Source organism: Vicugna pacos, chromosome 5 (genome assembly GCF_048564905.1).
Source record: "Vicugna pacos chromosome 5, VicPac4, whole genome shotgun sequence".
Taxonomy (NCBI): domain Eukaryota; kingdom Metazoa; phylum Chordata; class Mammalia; order Artiodactyla; family Camelidae; genus Vicugna; species Vicugna pacos.
The window spans coordinates 78,928,134-78,937,328 of NC_132991.1; the positions used below are offsets into that span (position 1 = coordinate 78,928,134).

Sequence of the window (9,195 nt, forward strand, 5' to 3'; positions counted from 1 at the left end):
TGGGTTTATACCACATTGGTGAGTGCAAAACAAGCCATGAAAAATGGCACATACCCCTGTGCCCTGATCCTTTAAAAATCGTGGTAAAGCAACAAAAGAGACCAATAGACTAGACATCTTTCTTTCGTGTTGTTTGTTCTGAGTTCTGAGTCTACAGTGTGAGGCTGGCAGATTTCCTACAAAGTTGGCTCAAGGAAGATCTTAATGAGACAAAGAGTAAGAACCCATGTGAAAGGATGGAGGAACAATACTGACAAAAAGTCACGCAGATAAAATAAATGAGGAAGTGATGGGCTTAACTTCCCTGTGAACACAGACTTTCATGGAACAGTGGAAGGAACACGATGACTAAACCAGCACCAGTCGAAAAGACAGGTAAGGATTAACTATTCTATTAACCGCTGTGGCAAAGACCACTCATTGTCCCCCAATATTACTTCCTCTCTCTTTCTTTCTTCATAAGATTTTTAGCTGAGCATATTGCTACTCTTAATAAAGGTTAATTTTCCAGCCTCTTTTATAATGTGTGGCCAAGGGGCTAAATTCTTGCTAGTGGGAAGAAAGGCAGGTGTCATGTAGCAGCCTCTGGGAATATCCCTTAGGAGACAGGCATGTTCCCTTAGCCCCTTCTTTATCCTCCCTTTCTCCATGTGCTGCCTTAAATATAGACCACACCATCTGGGCCACATCCCAGGGACAGTGGAATGATGAGCTCTACAGAGCCTTGCTCCTTAAGAATGTTACGGAGCAGAATTATCGCACTGGTCCTAGGAGGCTTACCCTCAAACCTTGTACTTTTCCTCCTAGCAAGACCACCTATACCCTGGAATAGTTTTAAGACCAGGTGTGGCTGCAAGTGGCACAAAAAAACTAAAAAACTGTAATGTAAATGGCCTAGAAGTTTATTCCTCTCTCACATAAGCCAAAGTCCACCTCCGGTATTTTAAATCATTTTCTTCTTTCTCTAGAAATATACATCATTATCAGGTAGCATACTCAACTGTCTTTTCTCAGAAGTAAAGTATCCCAATTCAGCCACTTCTCCTCCACTGTAGGCTTCCTTTCACCCCTGTGTCTCTGCATTGTCCCCTCAACATCTGCCCTCCCACTTCTTCCCTTATCCTTTTTGAGTTTGGGAGCATAGAGAATTCCAGTCAGAGGCTGAAAGTGCCTTAAATCACAGCAAAGCTCCAGGGAGTCTACAGAATTTGCCGGATGAATTGAATATAGGGCCAGCAAGCCAGCAGAGGGGCAGACTGGCTTAAAACCAGCGCAGCCCCCCTCTCCCTGGACATGACCCTAAAGGCAGGGCAGCCCCAAGAAGAGAGAGAGAGAGAGAGAGAGGAAGTAGGCTCCTGCACATTAAAGCCCATGCTTGAACAACCCTGTAGGCCCAAGGCCAAGATGCACACCCCCCCCCCAGACGCCTCCCAACTCTGAGGACTTGGGATCCCCAAACCCACCCAAACCCTGTGCTTTTTCATTACCCAACCCAAAGACCTTTGAGGCAAATAAAGTTCTCCATGCAGGGTGAAGTTATTGAAGCAAAAAATAATAAACTTTCATGAGTGTGTTTCAATTTTCACTTGCGTTTATGGCCAAAGGTGTTTTTTATTTTAATAATTGCTGCTGGAACAAGGGCAGGCCACATGCTGCTAAGTTGTTGAAGAGAAGGGGAGGGAGAAGAGAGAGAGAATCAGTGAGTGTGAGCATCCGTGCTCAGCTGTAAATTTCCCAACAGCCCAACTCTAATCCTCCCAGTTTTGAATCTCACCCTTAAAACCATAATGATAGAAAAGGGGATAAAATATTATCTGGACCAGGCTCTGTTGACTGTTTGCCCTGGCCTCATTTTAGCCATGACAAGCAATTTTAATGTGTGTGTGTGTGTGTGTGTGCGCGCGCACGCACAGGCGTGCGCATGTGTTTTAAGAGAGAAACATCAGTGTTCCGTGGTACCATTTCATAATGGATCATGTGTAAAAGGGAAGGAATTTGGAGGAACCAGGCTCCTTCCAGTTGGACATCAACTTGACCGTTGTTTTCAGCTCACTTTTATCTGGCAGAATTTCTGTTTGCTTTTAAATGTCAGAAAAGGTTAAGAAACCTTTGAAATCTGCAAAAGATTTCCTAGACTTCTGGGGAGGATGCCCACTCTATAATAGCAGAAATTGATTACCCCTCCCCACATTTGAAATTGCTTTTTAGAAAGAACATATCTAAGTAATCAAACAAAAGACGAAAAGATTAAGGTAAATGTTTGTTTGTGGGTCTGAGTATTTTATTGCAGAATGAGTAAACCTAGAAATATTTAGATGCTATATTTCTTTCTGTCTTTGTCATCTGTCCTGACTCACGTTTTCCCAAGTCATGTAGATCCAAGAGAAAATATCGTGGCTAGGAGAGAATTAATACACCCTTTCCTTGGCCCTAACTCTGAAGGCTCCTGTAGTAAAAGAGACTCAAGGCCCGAAGGGACCGTGGAGCCCCCTCTGAGTCTACAAGGGGTTCCGTTTAGTGTCCTAGGTGTTTAATAAAGACAAGTGGACTGAGCCAGTGGCCACCAACTCTGCAAGTCTCAGTAAGCTCTCCTACAAAGTGTGTGCCAGCTTGCAGACCATCACCAGAGTATCCATGAAATAGACTCATCTGAGGGGTAACAGCTAGATTTATAGTTTGAGGTACTAGCTGATGTGCTTACACTCAATCCTTTTAAGAATCCTGCACCTTCCTCAAGGCAAAAACAAAGTTTAGGGGCTCACAGAGGACCAACGCCCACCCGGACCTCAGGACTTCTGTCCACATGGGTGTCTGCAGACACAATCTTTGAGCACTTGGTCACCAATGGCCATCAATCCAAGCATATTTGCAGACATAGGTTCCATTCTGCTCTCTCTGTGGCATGCCAAGATGCGGAAAAATCAGTAAATCACCTTCTTCTGAGACTCAGAGTGAAGACATTCCTAACCTGAGGTTCCGTCTTGGAAGCAAGGCCTCTCTTTCCAGTACCACCAAAGGTAAAATCCTATCGCTTTCCCATCCATTTTCGTCTCCACTTCTGCCCTGGGGCAGGTTGGGTGGGGGAGGTATGTTCTAGTGATGTTTCTCCCAGGCATTTTTTTCCTATGCTTTGAGTCCCTTCCATTTCTCTAAGGTTGTGAGCTTTGCAACTATGTTTGGTGGTGGAGGATAACTAAACTTATCATGATCATTTCTCAGTGTATACAAATATCAAAACATTATATGTACTCCTGAAACTAATGTAATGCTACATGTCAATAATACTTCACTTAAAGAAAATTAAAGCTACAGATGGCTTGTTTCTGGTCTCTGGCACCACTGTAGCCTTACCTTGCCCCAAGAGCATTCCACTCAGTAGAAAAGGCGGGGGGGGGTGTGTGTGCGCACGCGCGAGTGTGTGTGTGCATGTACACAAGCATGGGTGCTGGGGATGGATACAGTAAACTACTGAAAAAAAAGTCAGTTAGTATCTCGAAACTCTCCTGCTATGTTTATAAACGTAGCCCCCAAAAGGTGATACACTCTCAACAGTCTTAGCTTTAAGAGAATGACTGTAGAAAATCGTCATTTTCAGCTCTTAGAAAGCAAGTAGATAAACTGGGTAGTATAGATACTTTATTTCTCTCAAATTGCTGCTGCCAAGTAATCACACATCCATGTGCTCAGTACACTGGAGCAGAACTAAAGCTGGAAGGACCCTTGGCCTTCTCATGCACGCCCCCAGGAGGGCACTGAAGAGACATGTCCCAAAGTAACCTCAGGAGCCCCATCCATGGGACCTGCCAGCCCCTCTGCTTCGGAGGTCAGGACACATCATTGTTCCAGGAGTAGGTGGTGGTGTGCACGGGCTGGGTGGTCAACATCAGCACCAGCGGGAGGAGGGTGTGGTGGTGCTGTGACACTAAGGAGACGCCAGTTTTCCGAACACGAAGTCCTGCCCCAAAGCAATAGAGCTAATCTCGCAACTTGGCATTTGGAAAGGGAAAGGCACGAGTCAGAGTAGCCTCACAAAGCTATGAGGTGCCAATTTCCACCTCATCCCTCAGTCATAATCCTCCAGGCCTCAGATCACTCAGGCTAACTACTCCTGCCAGCCCCAGGCCTCCTCCCACCCCCTTAGATCCAGCACAATCCAAGACTCCTACTGGAACATGCAGGGCAATGGGCCAAATCTGTGGGGTGAGGGCTGTAGCTGGGTATGATGACATATTTTATATCTACAGGCAGAGCAAGCCTTTGTAAAGCACTGAGTTCCCCAAAATCGAGATGTCTCCAACTCACTGCTACAGTCCTTCCCCTACTCCATTTTCTGGCATCCCTCCTCGCTGTAAGGTCAGAACACTCCTGCTCTCATCACTTCCAGAAGACGGCTGTGGGTAAGAAGAAGCTGAACTTGAAGTCTTCAGACCTGCACTGAGCCTAGACCCTTTCAATACCTGGATGATTCCAGGAAGCTCAGTACTCAGTACTTGGGAGACCTCCTATAAATATCTATCCATTGGAACCCATCTAGGATCCCAGAAAGATTCTGTTATCAGTAATGTACACCTCAGTAACTTATTTGTTCCAGAGTATGGCTCCCAACTTTTTCTAAGTGTGAATATCATTCTTTAAAGCCAAGAACTTTCATAAACCACCATCTCATGATTAATGTCTATTGAGCAAGAGAGTACTTTGGAACCCAAAGTTATATAAATTCAGCACTCCTCTGAATATGAGATGTAGTTGTTAATCACAACAGCAACAACTGGATTAAAAATCCTAGTACACATATGTGCAAAGTTTGCCATCCACTCAGTTTATGACCATTTTTTGTTTAAAATGCAGATTCCTGGATCTACTCCCAGAAGCTCTAATTCAGTGGCTTTGGAAGCAGAGTCCTGGAGTCTGATTTTAACCCCCAGTGTATTTTTTAAGTGGTGGTCATTCTCTGACCACACTTGAGAAATACTATCCCAGGGGGACTTAACACTTGAATTATCTGTCTACCTACTGTGGCAGCTCTTTGTAATTTTACTAAATAGCTGTTTTTGTTCTACTTTGTGCTAACTTTGCTCATCATCTAGCCTTCATGTTTTCTGAGGTCCATGGGAAATACTAGCTTGATGGCTTGGTTATCAGATTGAGAGGGTACTAAAAGACAGAATTTAGTGCCTTGGGAGTGTCCATTAAAGCACATGATTTCCAACTGTCTCTGTCTTTCATAGTAAAGACTCAAAGACTACAATTTTGATTTCTAGCCCTGTAAAGAGAAATTGAAGATTTGTGTTACTTCTCATTGGATCTCTATGAATTTTGCAAACTCAGCTTTGGGCAGAGTTATTCCCTTAATCATGTGTCTTCCAAATCATACAATCCAGAGATCCATAATTGGACAGCTCATGTAGTACTAGAAGTTTATCTTCCCTTCTACAGTAAACATGGGATGACCATGGCGTCACCGTTCTTGGTCTGGGCATGGCATCTGGCTCGTCCATCCAGGACTCTATGGAAAATATGGATGGTTTCAGAATCCACTTTGTCAAAAGGGGATTTGCTCCTTTCAATAATGCCATGGAATTTCTGACCTGATTATTAAGAGCTCTGACAAGTCAAATTTAAGCTGAGCTTCTGGCTCCACATAACTCCCACATTCTTTGAGTTTGGAATTCCTCTAGAATTCATCAAGTCTATGCCCCACATTGACTTCAATTCCTATATTATATTGAAGATCTGAGGAGGACAGCAAGAGTCTGCTTCCCTACCCCAAGTTTCCATTTGACTCAGAAAACAGAGCTCTTAATTTATGCTTCCCTTGACAAACAATGGCTTAGCTTACAGGGGAAAGGCGTCTGAGAAACTTGGACAAACTTAAGAGGAGAACTAAATTAGAGGTTAGATAAAACTCAGGCTTCCCACTTCAACCAGGTTCTGCCATCTCCAATTACTATAAACAATTGTAATTTTGAAAGTGTTGAAATATATATATATATATATATATATATATTGACAACCTCCCCCAAAGGAGAAGGGATTATAAGACCACTTTGAGACTCTGGGATACTCTGTAGTGATACGGTTATGCAGGACAACCTGAGCCCCAGACAAGCAAGGGCACCTCACTACTATTCCACTGAGCCTTTGGAATGGGAAGTAAGTGGTCCCAACATTTGTAGTTTGCCTGATGAGTCCTAATATGAGATGCAAAGAGAATTCATACAATAGTAGGCAATGCCTTCTGGAACTCTCTCTCCCTCTTCTCCCCACCCTACCTTCACCACAAATGGGAAAGGTAGATTTTCACCCTATTTTGCAAGCATTTGGAGAGTACCTATTTTGTGCTAGGAATTCCATGAGCAAAAAACATTGAAGATAGGGGCCAGAAAATATGCATGATATAAGTTCTGCCACCCAGCAACAGACACCCAAGAACACCCCTTTGTGTTTCCTATGCTTCCTATGAAAGAGGAAATTACCATTCCTTTCTTCCAACATATACAAACCAGAGAGTGGCCCTGATTAGCCTTAACTTGACTTCAGTGGCCGAGGTATAGATCTACAATGCTCTCTTTCCTTCTGGAAAATCAATTGGCCATCAACTATCCAAATTTTCCACCTTGAGGAAACTCACTACCACCTGGAAGAGCCCATAGACAGAAACCTCCAAGGACTCCTAAAGGCCAACTGGGAAAGGTGGGAGTGTGCTTTTCTTACCTATGACTTTGGTCAAATCTGTTCCCCTTCTGGGTCTTTGGTTCCCCAACTGTACAGAGAGGAAGCCAGGCTAGACCTCCTAGGCCCCTTCCAACTGGGGTAGTCCTCAGGCCTGCAGACTCCCAGCCCCACTAGCTTCCTTTTCTGCCCCGCAGTAAGACCCTGAGTCCTCCCTCCTCCTTCCTGGCTTCCCCACTCAGGCCCCCATACTCTCAGAGGAAGAGAATTAGAATACATAACCTGCACCAAACAATCAGAGCCCAGGTGACTGTCTCCTTGTCTTCTGGTTGGGGGTGGGATGGTCTTTGCACTTTAAGAAAACCCCATGGGATTTCAGCATCCATCTAGCTGATTGAAGACAGGAAAGGAAAATTGAAGTATAGAATTCTTGGAAGCCTTTAGCTCATCCTTTGAGCTGCAGTGTGCCATTTTTGTGAACAAAGGGTTCTAGAAAGACCTATTTCATAGATGAAGGAGTGAGCCACAGTTCTTTAGGAGAGAAAGAAGGAGGGAAAAAAGACTGATGGGAATTACAGCAAAAGGAAATATTAGACCAAAATGGCTTCTGTTTAAGATATGCAGAGAGAGCAAGAACTGAGATGGCCAGGGAATGGCAAGTATGTATCCAGCAGGCTGCCAGCCCTGGAAACTTGGTTAAATGATCAGAGCTTTTCTCGCTGTCTCAAATTGCTTCTCGGTGCAGCCTCTGGGAGCTGCTATCATTGATCCCTTGGTGGGGGAGGTTGAACCTCCTTGCCATCCATTAGGTTACACTTAGAAATTTTAGAACCTGGGAGACAGAAGTTGGAAGGGAGAAGTGGGGCTCCTCTGACATCTTGAGAGTGATAACAAACAGCCACCCTGATGCCTAATTACCAGAACCACTGTCAGAGATAGAAATTCACGAACCATGGTTCACCTCGGATTCTAAGGGGTCAGAGCAGTGCGGTACTCTTCCTGCCATTCCAGATGGAAGCCACCTCTACAACCCACCAGGTTCTCAACTGGTCTCCTCTTGAGAGCTTCCAGTAGCAGGGAGCTCATTACTTCTGAGTCTGCTCCATTGTGGCAGCTCTATTAGAAAGGTTTCCTTGAGCTGAGAAAAAGTTACCTCACTGTAACTTATACCTACAGAGCCTAGCTCATTCCTCTGGGGCCGTACAGGAAAAAAAAATGTAACTCCCTTCCTTGTGCCAGTTTTTAAAGCTTGATGTCACCTCCCAAGTCCCCCTCCATCTCATCTTCTGTAGACCAGGCATGCCTCGGCCCTTCAGTTGTTCTCCAAAACACATGGTTTCCAGTCTAACCTGGAATGGTACTTCTTGTGACTGTGAGAATTGCTTGTAGTTTTGAATCAGAGACAAAGGATAATTTTCCCCACTTTGATTCTAAAAGATAAAACTTTTGTGATGTCAGCAAGCCATGTGACTTTGGGTAGGGTGTATCCTCTCTCTCAACTTGGAGGAGTTTGAACTTCGTAGACCCTCCACTTCAGCAGATCTAAGAAAGTAAGAGCTGGCATCGTCTGCAGAGTGCATACTCTTTAGGGCTCACCACCGATGAAATCAAGAGACTACTTCAGCTACTGGGGGAGAAGCAGAGGGTTCTGCTGCTGGTACTGTAAGCTTCTCGGATGCTCTTCTGAATACATGTGTCTCCCTAGGTTTCTTCAGCCACTTCTGTTTTCCTTTAAGGCAGCTTTCCATTTTAATCTATGTTTCATCTGATTCAGACAGAAAAATGAATACTTCATCTCCAGAACTAGGCTGTAACACCAGCATTTAAGCTTTGATAGCTAGGGAGTTGGGATTGCTTCTCAGCCTTTTAGCTAAGATCATCTGTAGTATCTGTTCTTACCAGTTTGATGCCAAGGAAATTTGGTAAAAATCCTGGAGATGGTGTTGAGTGATAGAAGCACTGGGAAAAATATGTACTCAGTTTACTAACCAGTCCAGGCTATTTAAAGCCATTACTGAAGACCAAGAAGATAAGTCCCAAAACCTGGGAAAGGCCTTGAACTAGGCAAAGGAGCCAGGAATATGAGAATTAGAAGGCCAGGATCTGAGCACACCCAGGAAGTTTTCAACTGCCAAGGATTTAAGAAAGCAGGGGAGAAAAGTTACCTTCAGGGTCACTGCTATGATCTTCATGTGTGATTTGTTCTCAGTCTCTTCCCACTGCCTATAATGGGGCCTGGCATATATCAGGTGCTCAGTAAATATATGTAGAATGAATGAATCTTCAAAAAAAACTTGTCAATAGCTCTAGTTTTGTATCTGTCAGTTATTTACACAACCAACATTTATTCAGCACCTCCAGTGTACAAGGTGTGGTGTTAGACACTGGAGAGTTTATAGGTAAATTTGACATGAGCTCAAAGCTCAAATTCTGACAGGAAAGGTAAGGTATTTACCCAAGTGGTACTAAGCCACTAAAATGTGATCAAGATAAGACACAGGGGACACTAAGTACGATGAGATG

The 9,195-nt window shown here is 44.1% G+C and overlaps 1 non-coding gene across 1 annotated transcript; it reads left to right on the plus strand.

Moving 5' to 3' along the window:
• Positions 1 to 8,522: 8,522 nt before the first annotated feature.
• LOC116280716 (U2 spliceosomal RNA) lies at positions 8,523 to 8,711 on the plus strand. Its single transcript, XR_004190204.2, has one exon. It is a non-coding gene; the product is annotated as a U2 spliceosomal RNA (small nuclear RNA).
• Positions 8,712 to 9,195: the final 484 nt, after the last annotated feature.